Raw genomic sequence first — 21,788 nt, forward strand, 5'->3', positions numbered from 1 at the left:
CAAGGCTTTGTCTTGGGCGGCAGCAAGATGAATGGATCCCTGCAGCAACCCTCCAAATCTTAAAAAGCTTATAAATGGGCCCTAACTGGGCTTAGTCGCATATACCGTGCAGGTGTTTTCAATACTACGTCACTATCTCAAGGCTGTGTCTTTGGAGAAGCCTCTGGGAGCAGCAAAGGCGAGCAGAAGCCGCATTCCAAGGACAGAGGAAGGGGTCAGGAGGCTCAGAGTATTCACAGGTCAATTGGTGGCCATGCCTCTGTGATGACACTCCCGACCTTCCACCCCTGGTGACCAGTTCTTACAATCTCATGTGCCCCCCTCTTCCACAATGAGTCCTGAGTGGTCAGCAAGGGGTTTCATTAACATGGAGGTGGCTCTTTTAGTGGCCGGCTGCTGCAATGGAGGCAGATGCCATAGCAAAAATACAGGCGCACGTAAGAGAAAACACAGGGGACGACAGTAATTCCCCGAATTAGTGACAACTCTGTCAGGAGCCCCAGGATCCAAATCACCCATTTATTAAATCCTCTAGGCTGGGGGTTGGATCACTCAGGGCATTCACCTGTGTCCTCACGTGATTTAATAGGGATGATACATCAGCAGACTCATCAGGAATGAGCTGAGAACATTGTTTTGATAATGGCACAGGTGCCGCCCTGTGAGGTAGTAATACTGCCCAAGGTCATCCTATTTTAGAGGACAGCTCTCATTAGAGTCATTTCAGCCTTCAGTAAGGACAGTGTTTCCGCTATCCTTCAGGGCTTGCTGGCTGAAGGTAGTAAGGCTCTCTATGTGGGCTATAACACCCTCCAAGCCCATGGAGGGAACAAAGACAGTAGCCAGCTGATCACAGCAATGAGACAGTGTCCCCCCGGGCTTGAGGAGAGAGGGAGGACGGCAGCTTTAGGAACTATTGGCCAGGGGAGGTAGCACTGTCAGGCATGAGCAGACAGACTGCGGACAGGATATGCAGAAGAGGACCCCCACCTTCTCTCTCTCAAGGTGTGTGCTCCATTTCAGGCCTCGTGCATTTCCACAAGTCCGGCTTGCAGCAGGACAGTGGATCCCAGTGGAGAATGAGTGTGAAGTCGCTTGCCGGCCCGTCAGCGTGCGGCCTTGCAAACTCCAGGAGCTAATTCCTTTCCCGGGCGCGGCGGGCTCGGCGGTCCCAGCAGCACAGCGTGTTGACCCACGGCTGAGAGTTGGAGCAATGACGGTTTCCTGTCGTGTCCACACCTTTTTGGTGTTGGGGGCCTTGGCAGGGGTCCCCAGTCTGGCATATGGGGCAACTGGTCCTACTCAGTGATGATTCAAGTGTACGAATGCCTAGACAGTACTCCAGTCCACCAGGCCATGGTGGTTTCATCTGCTAACAATTTAATCTGCTGTTTTAATATTTGTTTTCTTTCTACCAACTCTGCTGCTTGTGGATCACTGGGGAGATGAAACCTCCATTTGATGTCTTTTTTTTCCCCCAGTCTTACACACCCTGACCTTCGAAATGTGACTCCCTAATTGCTATCTACTCGATGAGGGTACCCACACACAGTACTCAGTCCTCTAAGCCCCTAACGGTGGCAGCCTGTTGTGCACAGCGGCAGGGGACCGCTTGCGTTAGGCCGGATGCGGCGTCCGCACAAACCGGGGCATATACTGGGTCTTCACTTGGAGGGGCCGGTATAGTCAATCGCCAGCTCTTCACTGGGTGGAACTGCAGCGAATGGCCCCAGATTCTTCCGGCAGTTGCCCGGGGTGTTGTTTAGAACACACAGGATGGCCTGTTCTCTCATTAATGAAGTCTCTGTACTTCAAGGGCAATTTGGCTTCATTGGCCATATGCCACCCCACCTGGGGACCGTGATGGCCATTCTTTCTGCCACCCAGTCTGCTGTGCCTACTGGAGGGTCGTTAGCTCAAGCTCGTACCTGAGGTAGGGCATCAATTTTCTGAGTGCCGGGGGGTGTCAGCGCCTATGAGCTGCGGCTGGAGAACAGTGAGGGCTCCTTAGACAAGATCTTGCAGATGAACTCAAATGTCTTCCCACACCTTTTGACCCCATAAGGGCTTATTCATAATCATCCACCCCTTGGCCTCCCATCGTCCAAGCCATAGGGCTAATCCCTTCAGTACAGCGTAGCTGTCAGCGTAAAGGGTAAACAGTCGGGGCTCGGGCGTGATCACCAGCCAGACCACTCAGCTCCACCCACCGGCTGCGCTACCTGGAGGAGCGCTGTGCCCATTGCTGGGAGCTGCTGCTCTCTGGGGTTTATTGGGTTTCTGCCCCCTTCCGGAACTGGGACCAAAACCCTAGGGACACTCTCCCCTCTTTGGAGTCACAGACATATTTAACTCAAATGTTAGCCCTACTTGGGAGATGCCCAGAACATTAATCTGCTTTGCCAATATTTTTGCTTTCTTAAAACCAGCTTGCTGCTCTGATCCCCAGTCCCACGTGTGCCCTTTCTCTAGCCGGCGGAATAAGAGATGGAGGCAGTATGCCAGGTAGGGAATAAGAGACCTCCCCAACCCCCAAATCCTTACAGAAGCTTGCGCCTCCTTCACATTTTTAGGGGTTGGATAGGATTGTACCTTATCAATTCTAACTTTTGGGACAACATAAGTCTTACTGGACCAGATGCCACCCAAAGCCTACGGCAGTGCCTGGGCCTTGCATTTTCTGTGGATTCGCGGCCCATCCTTTCCTTGCAGAGGCTCCAGCAAAGCCTGTAAGGTGTCCTGTGGCAGAGGCAAATTTCTACATGTTAATGTTTTGGCCATTGATGTACATTTCACTGATGTGAGGAAGGAGAACAGGGACAGGTCCCCAGCCACCATCCCATGACATACTGTGGGGCTATGCAGGTAGCCTTGGGCGAGCACTTAAAAGGTTTATTATCATCCCTCCTACGTGAAGGCAAATTGATCCTGGTTACCAGAAACCTGTACTTGTCAGTCTTTTCCACGAATCTCCTGGAAGATGAAGCACTTTTGCAGGAACACATTCGGCCGAAGCAGCAGAGTAAAACAGCAACTCTGCAAGTAACAGAAGACAAAAGTGGTCACGGTTAGAGACCTCATGAGAGCTTCTTACAAACTTGGTAAAGACAAAACATAGAAACTTTTTTTTTTATTTATTATAAACCTTTGTTTATAATTTTTAAAATTTAATTTCATTATAAACCTTTGTTTATAATTTCTTATCAAGAGCAGACCAACAATGCAAGAAAGTATTATCTTTTTAATAGAGAGAAAACCACATTTTATCTTCTATCAGTGGACTTTTAAAACTCATTTATTCAATCTTTATCAGTCCTGACCACCTGTAAAATTCCTTTCCAAGGATTCCCCTTCACAAACCTTCTACAACTTTTTCATTCAGATTTTGTCCTAAATTTTCCCTCTCTAAACAACCAATCTCAGCGCAGGACAAAATTACTTTCTTTTCCCCCTCAGTAAAAAATGTGTTTTCATTCCTTATACCTTTCTCACACATCTCCTCCTTTCCCTACCTACAGAGTTGTTCTCCTTACCATTTCAAGCTGTCTGTATTTTAAAAAGCCTTCCCCCCCCCCACCCTTTTTTTCTTTAGTCCCTGTGGACAATGTTTTGGTTATCTCCTGGGTGTTTACATTTAAAGACAGAACAAGATTTACAAATGCAAGGGTCAGAGAAAGAATGTAAGTTTTCTCCTAAAAGTTTCAAGGTAATTGCTATTTAAAATTTTCCTTCATATTAAGGGTCAGAAGACCTGGAGCTTATCATCACTTACTATAATCTTTTTAAAAATGTTTCATTACTTTTGAGAGATTCCTCCTCTTGGCGTCCTAATCAGGCTTTGTCACAAGTGCCCTGATCTCTAGCTGTGGCATCTTGTGCCCTCCTAGCTTTGAAAAACAGCACTTTGAGGTCTCTTAACTTTTTATCCCAGTCTCCCACCTTGTGGACTAGGAACATCTAATTTTGCTTCCTCTCGTGCTTCAACTCCAATAAAAACTTAGGCCCACAAGCATGAGGAGAGGACGGCAACATAATTTTGGAAGCTGGAAAGCACAAGAGCTAAGTACCCCGAACCCCAACAGTAGGGAAAGCTGAGAAACAACCCAATTTAAACCACAGAAATCCTCAGAATGTTCCAGAACTGCAAGAGGAGCTTCAGGAATTCAGGGTCAAGGGGTGAGCAGAAGGTTGTCTGAAAATAAGGGGGCAGGAGTCAGCCTCCAGCAGAGGGGTTACAAACAATATAAAAAGAGCAGGGGGCGCTGTTCAAAGTAGGTAACACCCCATTGCTCACTTAATTCTCACAACAACCCCTGAGACAGACTCAACTACTGTCATCTCTAGTTTACAGACGAAGGGGCACCAGAAGTTAAATAACACGTTCACACCGATGGTGACGTGCGGAGCTGGGCTTTGAACTTAGCGTAGCTCCGAAGGCCACGATCTTAAATACGCTATTGAGTCTCCATCCCGCAGCTGAGAAGAGCAAGGCTCAGGCCGGCAGATGCCTGGAAGTCCCATCATCTGAGCTCAGATTTATTAGATAAAGTCCAGTTGGTCATCCTTACAAGGTAAGATCCTTCCCATATAGTGACTATTCACAGAATCCAAAAGGATAGGAAATAGGACCCATTCAAATTACATACTGAATAATGGCAAAATAACCAATAGTCTCTTTGGTGTGAAGTTTCTAAATTACACATTTAATTACCAATAATATTTGTGATCACTATGTATCATTAACAGCAAAAGTATAAGTAATTATTTTTAGCTGCCGTGCTGTCCACGATGCACTTTAATATATATATTATCTCATTAAAACACGTGCAGTGACTAGGCATAGATTCGGGTATAGTACCTCTCTAGCATACTGCGGAGATATGTGAAGCTCCATCCTTGAACTGGAGCACGATGACCCCCAAGTTTAGTCCCTTGCCTTTGCGAGGATGCCAAGGACTTCCCTCGCCACCATCTCACCGCCCCCCCCCCACCCCCCGCCGGCGTTTGGTCGTCTGGCTCCGAGCACAGTGCTGCTGAGGCCGCTCCACGGCCGTCCCTGCTCTTGGTACTGCGGCTCACTTGGCCCAAGACCCACTGTGCTGGCTTTTGCTTTCTTCCAAGAGTGTTTGCTGTTGCTGTGGCTGCGGAGGCGGCTGGGACGCTGAGGCTGCCGGGCCTGCTACTTCGGGGCTGCGCCCCTCCGCCCCCCTCCGCCCCTCCCGCGGGGAGAGCTGGGGCTCTGGTCCTGCCTGGGGCGCTGCCCTGCTGCCTCGGGCCGCTTGCGCCTCCTGCCTCGTCCAGAGACCCCCGGCCCAGTTTCCAGCTCGCGCTTTCCAGATGTTACAGAGAACGTTACCATTTTTGATAGACACTTGAATGGGATTACCTCCAGCTTCAGTCTGAATTCCAGAATGTCACTGTGATGTCTTTTTGTTTGGAGACGCATGCTTATGTTGGCCAAGCTTATACGATGTTTTCAATTTTATGCTATAAGTAAAATTGATATTTATGCTGCTGATGATGATTCAGGAAGAGGGTCACAGAGCAGAGTGAGCAAGAGTTCAAGCTTCACAATCATACAGAGCTGGTTCAAATCTTAGTTCGGCCCAGTTCTAATTGTTGGACCACAAGAATGTTATTTAACTCTTTGAATTTTTATGTCATATGAACAGGTAACAATAGTCTGGTTCTCACAAGATGCTATAAGAATCATGAAAAAAAGGTAGGGGCGCCTGGGTAGCACAGTCGTTAAGCGTCTGCCTTCGGCTCAGGGCGTGATCCCGGCGTTATGGGATCGAGCCCCACATCAGGCTCCTCTGCTGGGACCCTGCTTCTCCCTCTCCCACTCCCCCTGCTTGTGTTCCCTCTCTCGCTGGCTGTCTCTATCTCTGTCAAATAAATAAAATAAAATCTTAAAAAAAAAATCATAAAAAAAGGAACGCATGTGAAAACCTTTGTACCTGACACGTATTCATACTAATCTTCATTCCTGGTCTTACTGGAGTGTCAATGACCAGATCCCACACACAGCTGAGAGTGTGTTTTGCACATGTAAGTATTACATAAGTTTTGGTTTCATAATGAAATGAATAAATGCATATTTTTAGATGGTACCTCTAATATCTTATTCAATGAAATTGTAAGATATAAAATTTGCACATCCCTTTATTTAAGAACCAAATATTTTCATTATTGGTTTATAAAGTTCTAGAAGGTTTATGCCATCAAAGCTAATAGAAAAGATTTCTGGCTTTAGCAAAAATTGCCTCTGACAGACCTTAAAATGAAGCAGATGCAATCTTCTCTCCAGGGAGAAAAATCAAATGCAAGTAAGTGCTTGTAAATATTTAAAGAGGAATAAAATAAAATCTGTCAATATTCATTTATTCATTCATACATACTGTTTAATGAACATGTGTTGAGTATTACAATGTCCGAAGCTTATTCTGTACTGATCCTTTAAATTTATTGCTGGCTACGGCGAAGGCTGCGTTGGGCTGAGGACTGGATGAGGCCATGGGACTTGCGGGCTGGAAAGGAGCCCATTCTAGGACTCAGCTTCTGCTACCGTCGCGTGGGGACGTGGCTATTCCTTCTCAGCCTTCTCCACAGGATGCCCTCAACAGCCTGCCCTCTGTGCTCCTGTGTCCCAGCACTCCATCTTTGACCTCTTTTCTTCTTAACCCATACTCACTTTTTGAATGATTTCATCCAGTCCCATGACTTTAAATACAATCTAAACGCTTCTGAACCCCAGCTTTATATCCTCACCATAGTCCCTCACCCGAGCTCCGGATTTGCACATTTAATGACCTGCTTCACACTGCCATTTGGGCATTTCACAGGCACCTCAAACTCACCCTGATTCCATCCCCCACCTGCTTCTTCCGCTCCAGGGCTCCCCACCTCAGTAATCCCCTAGCCAGGCACCAGACTGTTCAGGCAAAGCCCTCTTTCCCTCTCACACACCATCATCTTCAAACTCTCCCCCAAAACATTTCTCGCCTCCTCCATCACCACTTTAGTCCGAATAACCACCAGCTCTTTCCCTGCCTGCTGAACTGACCCCTAGTTGAATCCTTTTGTTCTTATACCCTTGAAAGCAGCCAGAATTCTCTTTCAAAACTGTATCATTTTCAGCGTATCCTGATCCAACACATTCCAAATGAAACCCGACGTCCTTACCATGACCTCTGACGCTCTACTGTGCTGGCTTCTGTCTGTCACTTACCTTCAGTCTCTCTCGCTGGCAGCTTCTTCCCATTCTTTGACGTCCCCACCTTGTTCTCTGAGGCCCTTTGCAGGTGCTACCCCCTCTGCTTTGACCACTCTTCGCCAAGCTTCTCAAGGCTCTTCCCGTCACTTGTTTCAGGGCTCGCTCATCGGTTACCTCCCCGTAGATCTCCCAAGCGGCCTCTCGGAGAGGCTCTTCCTCACTTGAAATCACCCTACTTCACCTTACTTTTCCTCAAAGTACTCATCAGCCCCAACATACATGTATTTGTTTAGTGGCATCTTAATCAGAAGAGATTTAATTTTATTTTAAGATTTTATTTATTTATTTGACAGAGAGACAGCCAGCGAGAGAGGGAACACAAGCAGGGGGAGTGGGAGAGGAAGAAGCGGGCTTCCCAGGGGAGCAGGGAGCCCGATGCAGGGCTCGATCCCAGGACCCTGGGGTCACGCCCTGAGCCGAAGGCAGACGCTTAACGACTGAGCCACCCAGGCGCCCCGAGATTTAATTTTTCTTATTTGTCTCTGAGTTCCTGTTACTTAGAATAGTGTCTGTAGCATAAAAGACATTCAATAAATGTTTGTGAAATGAATAAGTGAATGTCTCTACTTCCTTCCCATCCAGAAAACATAGCACCGGGGGCTGACTGAAGTTCGGGTCCTTCAGTTTTTGATAACGTTTACTGAGCACTTATGTGCTAGCATGATACTAACAGGTGGGGTTTTTTTTAATTCATTATCTTATTTAATACTCAAACCCTACAAAGTAGGTATTCCTTTTGTCATTATTATTACTACCTCCTATTTTACAGATGAGGGAACAACTCAGCAAGGTTCGATAACTTGGCCAACACAGCTGGTAAGAGATAGACAAGTGTTGGGAAAGGCAGTTGTGAGCAGTTTGTTGACCCTCGTGCAACTGCTGAGGAGTGCCTTGGGCCTGGAACATTTGCTTGTATGGAGATAAAGAGCCATCACCACCTGTGCTGCTAGACTTACCTCCTTCTTTGGGACTGTCTTTCCTTGTTCTGGGTTTGTTCAGGGCTCTCTCCCTGTTTTTTCAAGATCCTTATCTTATGTATATGTGTATGGGCAGGAGGCCAGAGGTAAGCTATCTCTAAAATGACTCTAACAAAATCTTTGAAGCTGTTCAGCCAAGGCTCCAGATAATTCCAATCTCGCATTGCTAAGATTTTTCCACTCTTAAATATGATTTGTTTACTGTTACACGGTGAGTCACAGGACATATGGAGAATTAACTCAGGTATCTGGTACCATGTCATTGAATAAGATTTCCCCCTGAACACACAGGTGTACGGTATATTGTGTATGTTTATGCTGTCTCCAGGAATTTGGAAGAATTGGACATAAGGAGACAACTGCTGTTGGTCCTGACAGCATTCAAAATTATATCCGGGAGGATCCTTTTAAATAAGTAGAATTAACTTCTAGAGAAAAGAAGTTTGAGGGTACTGTACTCATTGATGATACTGCTGTTTTTTTTTTAAGTCACACTTACCTCTCAAGATGCTTATAACATTGTCATCTCCAAATAGATTCATTGCAGCAAAGTGTGTCTGCTATAATGATGCCCAAGAAATATTCTGAGTCTGGTGAAGAGGTTCTTTATATTTTTGCCCTTGGAAAGTCATTCACATGTGTATTTTGTTTCAGAATATTCCATTTTTCTTCCTGAAATGCACATCATTACGTAAGACTTAGTATTTCATTTCTTACACCTCTACTTGTCCACAACATTGTTAGAGATCAGTCTCTCACTACTCTTGTGAAACTTGGTAAGACATTGAGAATGGAAGTTTTTCATATTTAATTGCTGAAGTGCAAACAGTTGATTATCTAAAGAACATGTCTAATCCTGGTTGGCCTTTTCCTGCCTCCCCAAAGTCTCCAAGACAGAATCAGACAACCATGGGATGTTAGAAACAGAAGAGACATCAGAAACTCCAAACTTAATCCCTCTTTTTACAAAGAGCATGACTTGCTTGCTTCCACTGCCATGATTTATTTCCTGGGAGTAGAAATGCATCAAATTATTCGCATGAGCAAGAAAAAAATTAGGAAAAGAATCCAGCTTCCAAAATGGACTGCAAATATAAACCAAGTGGTTTTTGTTGCCCTCCCCTGCAATACCCCACCCTCCATTAGCAGAAACATGAGAAAGTTCAGAGAAAGTTCAGAGATTGATAACACCTGTATTTGGTGTGGAGTTTTTATTATAAAATTGAAAAGATTGAATTTGATGTAATTATTGAGTCTCAGGCCAATTTAAAACTCATCCAATTGTCTGTTTGCAAGAGTGAGCAATGAACCAAGAATGACAATTCCCAACATGTCGTGTCCAAATGAAACTGCAGAAGGTTCTAGGACTTGATAAAGTGTTTAAGATATTACCTCATCTGGAATACTATCCTTATATCAGACAAACTAGATTTTAAACCAAAGACTGTAATAAGGGATGAAGAGGACACTATATCATAATAAAGGGGTCTATCCAACAAGAAGATCTAACAACTGTAAATATTTATGCCCCCAACTTAGGAGCACCCAAATATATAAATCAATTACTAACAAACTTAAAGAAATTCATTGATAATAATACAATAATAGTAGGAGACTTTAATACCCCACTCACAGCAATGGAGAGATCATCTAAGCAGAAGATCAACAAGGAAACAAGGCCTTTGAATAACGCACTGGACCAGATGGACTTCACAGATATATTCAGAGAATTTCATTCACACATTCTTTTTGAGAGCACGTGGAAAATTCTCCAGAATAGATAACACACTGGGTCACAAATCAGGCCTCAACTAGTACAAAAAGATTGAGATCATACCATGCGTATTTTCAGACCACAATGCTATGAAACTTAAAGTCAAACACAAGAAACAATTTGGAAAGACCTCATGGAGGTTAAAGAACATCCTACTGGGGGCACCTGGGTGACTCAGTAGGTTAAGTGTCTGCCTTCAGCTCAGGTCATGATCCCAGGGTCCTGGGATTGAGCCCCACATCGGGCTCCCTGCTCAGTGAGGAGCTTGCTTCTCCTTTTCTCTCTGCCCCTGCTCGTGCTCTCTCTCTTTCTCAAATAAATAAACAAAATCTTAAAAAAAAAAAAAAAAAAAAAGAACACCCTACTAAAGAATGAATGGGTTAACCAGGAAATTAAAGAAGAAAGTAAAAAATACATGAAAGCAAATGAAAATGAAAACACAACAGTCCAAAGCCTTTGGGATGCAGCAAAGGCGGTCCTAAGAGGGAAGTATATTGCAGTATAGGCCTACCTCAAGAAGCAAGAAAAGTCTCAAATTTACAACCTAACCTTACACCTTAAGCAGCTGGAAAAAGAACAGAAAATAAAGCCTAAAACCAGCAGAAAAGGGGAAATAATAAAGATTAGAGCAGAAATCAATGATACAGAAATAAAAAAAAATACAGTAGAACAGATCAATGAAACTAGGAGCTGATTCTTTGAAAGAATTAACAAAATTGATAAGCCCCCTAGCCTGACTTACCAAAAAGAAGAGAGAGGATCCAAGTAAATACAAACATGAATGAAAGAGGAGGAATCACAACCAACACTGCAGCAACACAAACAATTGTAAGAGAATATTATGAGCAATTATGAGCCAACAATTTGGGCAATCTGGAAGAAATGGATAAATTCCTTGAAACATATAAACTGTCAAAACTGAAACAGTAAGAAATAGAAAACTTGAACAGCCCCATAACCAGCAAAGAAACTGAATCAGTAATCAAAAATCTCCTGTTTTGGGAGTCCTGGGCCAGATGGCTTCCCAGCAGAATTCTACCAAACATTTAAAGAATTAATACCTAATCTTCTGAAACTGTTCCAAAAAAAAAAAAAAAATAGAAATGGAAGGAAAACTTCCAAACTCATTCTATGAGAAGGCTGGCATTGCCTTTATTCCAAAACCAAAGACCCCACTAAAAAGGAAAATTACAGACTAATATCCCTGATGAACACGGATGCAAAAATTCTCAACAACATACTAGCTAATAGAATTCAACAGTACATCAAAAGGATTATTCACCATGATCAAGTGGGATTTATTCCTGGACTGCAGGGCTGGTTCAATATCTGCAAATCAATCAGTGTGATACACCACATTAATAAAAGAAAGGATAAGAACCATATGATCCTCTCAATAGATTCAGAAAAAATATTGACAAGATACAGCATCCTTTCTTGATAAAAACACTCAAGAAAGTAGAGATAGAAGGAACATATGTCAACATCATAAGGCCATATACAAAACCCCACAGCAAATATCATTCTTAATGGGGAAAAACTGAGAGCTTTTCTCCTAAGGTCAGGAACATGAACAGGGATGTCCACTCTTACCACTGTTGTTCAACATAGTACTGGAAGCCCCAGCTTCAGTAATCAGACAACGAAAAGAAATAAAAGGCATCCAAATTGGCAAGGAAGTAATCAAACTTTCACTCTTCACAGATGAAATGATACTCTATGTAGAAAACCCAAAAGACTTCACCAAAAACTTGTTAGAACTGATACATGAGGGGCGCCTGGGTGGCACAGCGCTTAAGCACCTGCCTTCGGCTCGGGGCGTGATCCCAGCGATCTGGGATCGAGCCCCACATCAGGCTCTTCCTCTATGAGCCTGCTTCTTCCTCTCCCACTCCCCCTGCTTGTGTTCCCTCTCTCGCTGGCTGTCTCTATCTCTGTCGAATAAATAAATAAAATCTTTAAAAAAAAAAAAAGAACTGATACATGAATTCAGCAAAGTCGTAGGATATAAAATCAACGTACAGAAATCTGTCACATTTCGATACACTAATAATGAAGCAGCAGAAAGGTAAATCAAGGAGCTAATCCCATTAACAATTACACCAAAAACCATATCTAGGAATAAACCTAACCAAAGAGATAAAAGATCTGTACTCTGAAAGTTATAGAACACTAATGAAAGAAACTGAGGAAGACACAAAGAAATGGAAAAACATTCCACGCTCATGGATTAGAACAAATATTTTTAAAATATCTATACTACCCAAAGCAATCTACACATTCAATGCAATCCCTATCAAAATAACACCAGTATTTTTCACAGAGCTGGAACAAACCATCCTAAAATTTGTATGGAACCAGAAAAGATCCTGACTAGCTAAAGGAATGTTGAAAAAGAAAACCAAAGCTAGAGGCATCACAATTCCGGACTTCAAGCTGTATTATAAAGCTGTGATCATCAAGACAGTATGGTACTGGCACAAAAACAGACACATAGATCAATAGAACAGAATAGAGAACCCAGAAATAGAACCACAACTATAATGGTCAACTAAGCTTTGACAAAGCAGGAAAGAATCTCCAATGGAAAAAAGACAGTCTTTTCAACAAATGGTGTTGGGAAAATTGGACAGCCACATGCAGAAGAATGAAACTGGATCACTTTCTTACACCACAAAAATTCAAAATGGATTAAAGACCTAAATGTGAGACAGGAATCCATCAAAATCCTAGAGGAGAACACAGGCAGCAACCTCTTTGATGTGGGCCATAACAACTTCTTACTAGATAGGTCTCCGGAGGGGAAACAAAAGCAAAATGAACTATTGGTACTTCATCAAGATAAAAAGCTTCTGCACGGCCTAGAAAGCAATCAACAAAACTAAAAAGCAACCTTTGGAATGGGAGAAGGTATTTGCAAATGACATATCTAGTAAAGGGCTAGCGGCCAAAATCTATAAAGAACGTATCAAACTCAACACCCCAAAAATAAATAATTCAGTTAAGAAATGGACAGAACACATGAACAGACATTTCTCCAAGGAAGACATACAGCTGGCAAACAGACATATGAAAACATGCTCATCATCACCCACCACCAGGGAAATACAAATCAAAACCACAATGAGATGCCAACTCACACCAGTCAGAATGGCTAAAATTAACAACACAGGAAACAACAGGTGCTGGCGACGATGCAGAGAAAGGGGGACCCTCCTACACTGTTAGAAGGAATGCAAGCTGGTGCAGCCGCTCTGGAAAACAGTAAGGAGGTTCTTCAAAAAGTTAAAAATAGAACTACCCTACGACCCAGCAATTGCACTACTAGGTATTTATCCAAAGGATTAAAAAAAAATACTGACTTGAAGGGGCACCTGCATCCCGATGTTTATAGCAGCATTATCAACGATAGCTGAATTATGGAAAGAGCCCAGATGTTCATCGACAGATGAATGGATAAAGAAGATGTGACACACACACACACACACACACACATGAATATTACTCAGCCATCAAAAAAAAAAAAATGAAATCTGGCCATTTGCAATGACACAGATGGAGCTCGAGTATATTATGTGAGGTGAAGTAAGTCAGTCAGAGAAAGACAAATACCATATAATTTCATGCATATGTGGAATTTAAGAAACAAAACAGATGAATACAGGGGAGGGGAAGGAAAAATAAGATAAAAACAGAGAGTGAGGCAAACCGTAGGAGACTCTTAACTACAGAGAACAAACTGAGGGTTGCTGGAGGGGAGGTGGGTTGGGGGATGGGGTAACTGGGTGATGGGCATTAAGGAGGACAAGAGATGTAATGAGCACTGGGTGTTATATGCAACTGATGAATCACCAAATTCTACCCCTGAAACTAATACTACACTATATGTTAACTAACCTAAATTTAAATAAAATCTTAGGAGAATGAATGAATGAAGATATTACCTCATAATAAAAGCAAGTTCCCTTAAACTAGCACTTCAATGTGCAGTAGTCCCTCTGGATGGCTAGGTGAGGCTATTTATGTTATCTTGGTCAATTATGTAATTGCCACCATTATGTTTTCTGAGCAAATGAACTCATCACTCTTCCATTCCTACCAACTTTGAAGAACTGTCATGAAGATAAATCAGACAAAATGCATGAAGACAGGAGCTTTAAACTGGGGTTCTCTGGAAGTGCACAAGTGAACTGGGTGTAAGATCAGTGTATGTATGTGCACAGATCATTTTTTTGGTTAGAAGCTTTTATCAAACTCTTTTAAAGGAATCTGTATCCCCCAAAGTGGTTAAGAAGCATTTGGAGTCAATCAAAAAACAAGAAAGATTTCATTAGAGCTATTTTAGAGACAACCGCCACCTACCTTCCCCCGCCAAAGACACATACATAAGACAAGGATCTTGAAAAAATGGAGAGTTCCTGAAATCACAAGAGTTCTTGTAATGCCAAGAATGTCACTGCCCTGCACGATAACGAAATTGTTGACGGCAGCACCAGAAGACCTCAAGCTGACTCACACTCAATTTGGCTACTCCGATCAAAGAATACCCTTTCTGTGAACACAAATAAAGCCTACACAGCCTCAGAAAATTAGCTATCACTGCATCATCCCCTCTACCTGTTCCTCGTAATCATTTCTTGACATGCGCACTGACTCTCTTGGTTTCTAGTTCACACTGGTAGTAAACAACAGATTCAAACACCTGTGGGTTATGATTCCATAAGGATACATTGAGTGTCTCCCAGTTTCCAGGACCTGTGCTAGTGGGGGATACGACAGTCAACGTTATGACGCCTGAGCCAACAAGGGCCAGAAAGGAAGCCAGTACAGTGCAGTGGGGAGGGGGCTACCATACGAGGAGAAGCACGGCAGGCCGGGCACACACAAGATGAGCTCCTAATCCAGTCCTGATGGTCAGTGAAGGAAAAGAATATTCATAAACATCCCCTAAATAGCGTTCACTGTATACCAGACACTCTTCCAAGTGATTTATATCACTGTTTAATTCACCAGAGGATTCCAATAATGCTAGCTGAAGAGCCAGTTTGCAATGTAAGGAGAAAGGTCTCTGGAACGTTCCAGGCAGAAGTCAGAGCAGGTATAAAGCCCCAGAGGCAGGAAAGGGGAGGAGAAACAGACATGAGCTGCACCTGAGGCAGCTCGGCCGCTCCCCAGATCTCACTGGTAAGCACTCAGGCATTTTGCAGGCCAGGGACTGTCGGTAACTCAACACTGGCCACAGCAGGGGTACTTACATTATGGAAGTTGGCAAATACCACAAATCAATCCGAATTGATTTTTTCTGTTTGTTGGTTTGGTTTGGTTTTTGTTTTTGCGAGGCAGTTTATCAGCACACCACTACCCAGGGTGGGGGAAGTGATGACTGGACCACCAGGCTCTTTAACCACTCCGACGAGACAGGTGGAAAGGCTTTCGGCTTTCGCTAACATTGGATACTTAACTCTTGGAGAGCAACCAAATGAGGCTTGTTAAAGACACGAGTACAACCAGAAAATACCTCATACCTTGAGTCCATTTTATGTTGACCTGGGCACACGCCCAATTGTTTGAAAGTCTTTGTTTGCATGTTTATCTTGGCGTCACTTCCATAGACGAAGTTACTTGTGTATTTTATGCAGTTCAAGGCCATTTTGCTGACCGATATCGTTACAGTGGTGTGCCAGCATAAACTTAAAGGGACAAAAAAGATGGCACGTTAGGATATCATATAAAAATAATTTAATATTTTGAGATGCCTGGGTGGCTCAGTCAGAAGCATCTGCCTACGGCTCAGGTCATGATCCCAGGGTCCTGCGATCGAGTCTCCCATCGGGCTCCCTGCTCAGGGGGGAGCCTGCTTCTCCCTCCGCCTGCCGCTCCCCCTGCTTGTGTGCTTTCGCTCTCTCTCACATGTGGGCGCGCAAATAAATAAAATCTTTTTAAAACTTAAAAAAAATAATTTAACATTTTACTGACATTTTGACCCAATTTAAACTGAACCATTAGATCCCTACATTTTATCTGAAATATACAGATCATCCTCCAGCTCAGCAGTGAAGCCAACCTAGCCCTCCCGAATTATAAAACCACTCCTGCCGTCATAGTGCATAGATACAAGCAATTGTTATATCCAGGCTAGATGCAAAGTCTATGAATAAAGCACAATATCTTTAAAATTCTTAGGAAATCTTTTAGGACTAGAAGGAAGTTGTCCCCAGTTCTCTTCACCTTGAAGTAACATTAAGATTATATATAATATATATATATATATATCAACCCTGAGAGGCAGAAAGTTTCACTGATGGACATCCGTGTTTACTGTCTGAGGATGGCAACACTTAGTAACAAAGAAATACCATGTTTCTAATGTATATCCATCCCCCCAATGCTGAAAGCTAGACTATGACAAAGACGTGCCAGCTTTGATGCAGGGGAAGCTCTGAACTCCTGGAAATTACATGGCCCCTTTGGAACATTCGGAATGGCTGTGTCCAGAGCAAGAGGCCCTTCTGGAGCAGGGAGATCACTTTCACTTTCTATGGGTTCCATTACCGTCTGAGGCAGATCATACACCAGGTTATTTATCTGCTCATATATTGATTCAGACTTATTTTTCTGTGTAAATCCTCCACTTTGTTTACGTTCCCAGAAATGTATTTACAGATTTTAAAAACAACTCACCAAAGACAACTTTTGTCTTGGCCACCATCTTTCCCATCCAGAGCTTATGTTTTTATACAGTCACTCTGGCCAGTCTTCCTGATGCCATCACAGCCTCTGCCTGAAGCCCAACAGGAAGGTTCAAAGCAGCAGAAAAAAACTCACGGCAGAATGGTGGATTATTCTTTTCCAGCAAAGTGGAACTGGAGGCCACGACGAGCTACACCAGCCCGGAGCATGTGGCCATCTCCCCTCATCCGACTATGCTGCTGTTGGCCACTAATGTCCCTCACTGCCTGGTTCATTTCTGAGGTCACCTCCACCAAGGACACTCAGGGTATCTGTTGAGTATGTGAAAGAAAAGAGAATAACATGGTATTTCTTGATCCTATTATGTGCTAAATGATTCACCCATCTTCCTCCATTTACTCTTCACCACAAACTGCAAAGGAGGTGGATTTAGGCTCATTTTACAAATGAGGGCAAGTAACTTGCATAGGATTACACATCTTTCATTTAATTATTCATCCATTCAAGAAACATTCATCGAGTGCTTACTATAAGCTGGGTGTTCGGTAAACAACAGGTGTCGGTTTGGGTAAACAACAGCAAAAAAACATGGTCCAACTTCAGGTTGGCTTCAGTTTTCCTTTTCAGTGAAAGTCACAAGAATGGAAACCCAGTCCCAAGTGTTGCAATTTGGCAATGAAGCTCAGGGAAAGTAGTGCCTCTCCCCTCTAATGAGCATGTGTGAAGTCCCTATAGGAGGCAGGGTCCCATGTTAGAACTGTCAGAACCCTTATCCTGGGCCTTAAGAACTATCATTATTGCTTGAAGAATGCAGAATTGCCTTCTAAAAGAAGAGTGGAAACCCACCATATAAAATCAATTAAAAAACAAAAAGCTAGGGCTGCTTAATTTAGAAGTGGGGGCGCTTGAAGTTTTACTCATACATCACCCCCCACCAGAGCTCCCGGGCAGACGATCTCAGACTGTGTAGGACACAGTTTGAAAACCACTGAGCAACTCAGGTGTTGATTCAGGAGAGTGGGCATTGGGTTCCATGGCCCCTGGGGCACTGGTCTGGGAAGGTGCTAGGGAGGTCTAGTCCTGGGACCCACCCGAGCGTAGACCGGGAGACCATTCATGTACACCATCCCACTGCTCTTCATAACCTTCCCTTGGCAAGGGCTGACATCCTTGGTCTTGCTTATAATCACTCAGGTGTGCTTGGGGTCTTCCTGGATGACATATCGGGTGGGCAAATTCTAGAAATGCCTACTACAAACAATTTGTGAAAAACAATCTGATCATCTTCTCCTGCAGCTGGGAAGAATGTCACCCAATCAACTCCATTTGTCATCTGACCACCTCTGCCATCTGACCATCCCTACCTGGCAGCAGAGAGGAATGACATCTGGCCATCTCCTCCTTTCATGGGATCATCTTCACCGGGAAGCGGAGAGGGATGTCAGCAAGCCCAGGGCAGTGGCATTCTCTCCCGCTTCTGCAGTTCATACATTGATTGTCTTCCTGATAGTCGCGTGCCAACACGTAGAATCCTCGGCTTGTGATAGTGTTTGACGTATTTTCAGGGGCATTAATGTTTCCAGCCTTCCCACTGGTATGCTCAAATTTCACAGCGTCAGAGCAACGGAATGCCATTAAAGCAGTCATCTTTGCAAATGGGCCAGTGGCCATTGTATTCATCAATTTGGAAACAAGATTAAATCTGAAAACAAGATTGTGGGAAATGGCTAAGACATCTTCAGAGCAAAACAAATGAAAGAAAACATAAAGAATATCACTAGTATTTGTCAAATGTTTATTTAGTTCATTCTAGCAGTCTGTTTATTCATTCATCCTATAAATATTTATCAAGTATCTGCCTGGTGCCAGGTCCTATAATGTGCTAAATGTTGGGATAACTTGCAAAGAGTTGGTAATATTTCCATGATGTCGTACTGGAAGAAATTCCAGGGCATTTTAGGCTTTCATTTATTGTCGTTTCTCCCCAATTCCCTACCACTCCCTTTCTGAAAAACTGCAAGTCTTAGGAAAACTGTCAGGCCCTGGGCAGCAGCTGAATTGCCCTTGGGACAATCCTCAGTGGCCCCAACGGTCACCAATGTCATTTTAAGCCAAATTCCCAACCCAGACTAGAAGCCGATCTAGGGTGGAGGCAGGGCAGGCTTGTATCATCTGTAGGCAGAAATTAGTCTGGGTTCTTCCCAGATGAGAAAAGGAGAGAGAAAGCCAATTTCAAATTAAGGTGGCAGGAGCCAGAGAGGAGACAATATGCTGGCAGTTTTTCATTGACCTCTAACTCCTTTGCACTTGAGAGAACAACTAAACCAGAAAGAGTAACACTGGGATTTCACCAGATTGCCTCAAGTGTAAAATAATGTGAGCAATTTTCTCTTCTAATTTGGGGAGGATCACCAGAGTTGGAGGGGAGGGAAACACCTCCACCTGTCACCTCTCCGCTTCTCCTCCAGCTCCATCCCACTGAGCTTCCGGGCCTCCCTCCCAGAATGCAACATGGCTCTGCTCTACCTGCAGGGTTGGGGGTGAGTCTCCCCTGGTGGGAGCTCTCTGAGGGATCCAGGGGAGGAAGGGCTTGGGAGTTAAGATCATAGGCGTTCTGCTCTTGTCCTCTCTCCAAATAAAGTAAACCAATCCAGAATTTTGTTTAAAAGAGGAAGTTGGGCGGGGGGGGGGGGGAGGGCTGGGTCAGTTAAGTATCAGACTCTTGATTTGGGCGCAGGTCCTGATCTCAGGCTCATGAGATGGAGCCCCACTTCGGGCTCCATGCTGAATGTAGAGCCTGCTTGACATTCTCTCTCTCTCTCCCCCCAAGCACGCTCACTCTCTCTGTAAAAATGGAGAGAGAGAGAGAAGCCCTATACCTGAGAAGATTCTGATAACGGTGGAAGAACTGCTGGTGTTCTCCTTGACTAGAAAAGTACAAACATTATTTTTGCTTCCAGTGGAGAACATAGAAAGCTGTGGATTTCTTCAAAGCCACATTAGGAAGAAAGTGGGGGAGAAATATTTAAAAGGGGAAAACTTACTAATAAGAACTGGGGCTCTCTGGTGTCCATAACTTCCTAGCTTTTCTGATTCATTGACATTATGAGGCAAACGGCACCCTGCCTGAGTCAGGAATTTATTTTGGAGACATCTCAGAATATCTGACTGGTCCAGAAGAAGGGGAAAGGTTCAAAACAGAAATGTGAGGTTTCCAGCTATAAGCAACATTCAGAAAACAGCCTCTTCTGGAAAGAAGCCAATCCCTGTTATACATTCAAGAGGTTGAACTGGATTCGATGAAGGTTCCATGTTTTGTTTACAACATTTGAGTGAAGAACCTTTAAGAGCAGTTTTGCTTCTGCTCCCAGACTCCCACAGGACTCATTTTTATTTCAAGCCTTTTAAAAAAATTCAAAATGTAGGAAATGATGGATACTTCATTACAGCAGTTAATGCAAAGGTGAATAAATCCTGTTTCTAAGGAACTGAGCTCTACATAGACCAGGAGAGTAGCAGACATCATGTCTCTGTGGAATTATACTTTACACAAGTCTCCATTTTGTTCTAATTTCATCAGTTCAGACAAATTGGATTGTGCTGGCTAACTCAGGGACCATAAAATATTCCCATCACATACAGATTTCCTGTAAGCTGTTTTGCAGGAGGAAGGTTAATAAAGGCCTGGAGGCTTAAAAATTCAATTCTGTTGAAGCATTTTCCACATTTATTAACTATTTTTACCAGAGCTCTGTATGTGGGTTCTCTTAAGACCTGTTGGTGGGAGGCGTGGTGAAGCTATTAAAGCAAACAAGAAAAACAAGGTACCATTTCATTGTTCAGGCAGGTGCAGATGAGATGGGGGTGGTCAGGCCCCTTGGCGAAGAAATGCGGCATGGGATGACCATTCACTGAGTTGTTTTTGGTTAAAAAAAAAAGTTATCAGTATTTCAATATGTGAAATCTAAAAAAAAGACAAACGAATAAACAAGCAGAAACATTCATTAAGTACACAGAACTGATGGTTGCCAGAAAGGAAGAGGGTGGGGGATGGGCACAATGGGTGAAGGCGAGTGGGAGGCATGGCTTCCAGACTGGGAACCAAGTCACGGGGATGAAAAGCACAGCACAGGGACTAGAGTCCATGGTATCGCAATAGCGTCCTATGGGGACGGATGGGAGCCACACGGAGCGTAGCATGTTGTGTACATTTGTAGAATCACCACGTTGCACACCTGAAACTAATGGAATGTTGTGTGTCAACTGTACTCAAATCCAAAATAAATGTATTTTTAAAAACTATCCGTAAGAGCAGCCAAAGCAGCTGATAGGTAGTGGGATTCTGGGAGCTCGCGTGTGTTGGGAGGTTTGGCGCAAACTCTGGCCCGACAGGAAGGGGCGGGGAGAGAAGCTGATGGTGTTTGGAAGCCGGTCTGTCCAGAGGAGACAGCGTGAAGGCCTGGAGAGCAGAGGGAAGCTCTGAGCCTGGAGAAAAGGACGCACCTCTTCCCCGCGGGCAGCAGAAGGGAGCAGCAAGGGGAGAGAGGCCGGGGCGGGGCTCCACGCCCAGCACGACCCAGGCCGCCCACGCTCACCTGGGTTCAACTCCTCACGTGTCTGCCCTTCTGAAGTCGTGAGCCTTGAAAACCTGCTTGTGCCACACCGATCTCGTTGCACGCCCTTCTCCTTACAACACTTCTGTACTTCTGTCACTGGTGTCACAGAATCCAAACTCCCGAGCTGGCGTGTGAGGTCCACCCTACTCCCCCCGTCCCCGCTTCCCCCTCCCACTGCCTGCCGGTGCTGAGTGTGGTCCCTGCCAGCAATAGGAGGACCACCGGGGAACTTGTTAAAAATGCAAACGCTGGGGCGGGGGAGAGGCGCCTGAGTGACTCAGTCGGTTAAACACCTGCCTCTTGGTTCAGCTCAGGTTGTGAGCTCAGGGTCGTGAGGTCCACCCCCGTGGGGCTCTGCGCTCAATGCGAGTCGGCTTGAGATCCCAACTCCCCGGCCCTGCCCCCACCACACTCCCAAAGGCGCTTGAGCGCACTCTCTCTCTGAAATAAATAAT

The 21,788-nt window shown here is 44.2% G+C and overlaps 1 long non-coding RNA gene across 1 annotated transcript; it reads right to left on the reverse strand.

The window, feature by feature from the left end:
• Positions 1 to 46: 46 nt before the first annotated feature.
• Positions 47 to 21,482, reverse strand: LOC123794966 (uncharacterized). The gene is made up of 6 exons (XR_015726276.1): positions 20,546 to 21,482; positions 18,082 to 18,419; positions 16,709 to 17,028; positions 15,553 to 15,717; positions 8,753 to 8,925; positions 47 to 3,036 (listed from the first exon to the last, which is right to left on the reverse strand). It is a non-coding gene; the product is annotated as an uncharacterized LOC123794966 (long non-coding RNA).
• Positions 21,483 to 21,788: the final 306 nt, after the last annotated feature.

Source organism: Ursus americanus, chromosome 12 (genome assembly GCF_024610735.1).
Source record: "Ursus americanus isolate L20-20 chromosome 12, mUrsAme1.1.p, whole genome shotgun sequence".
In the NCBI taxonomy this organism is placed as follows: domain Eukaryota; kingdom Metazoa; phylum Chordata; class Mammalia; order Carnivora; family Ursidae; genus Ursus; species Ursus americanus.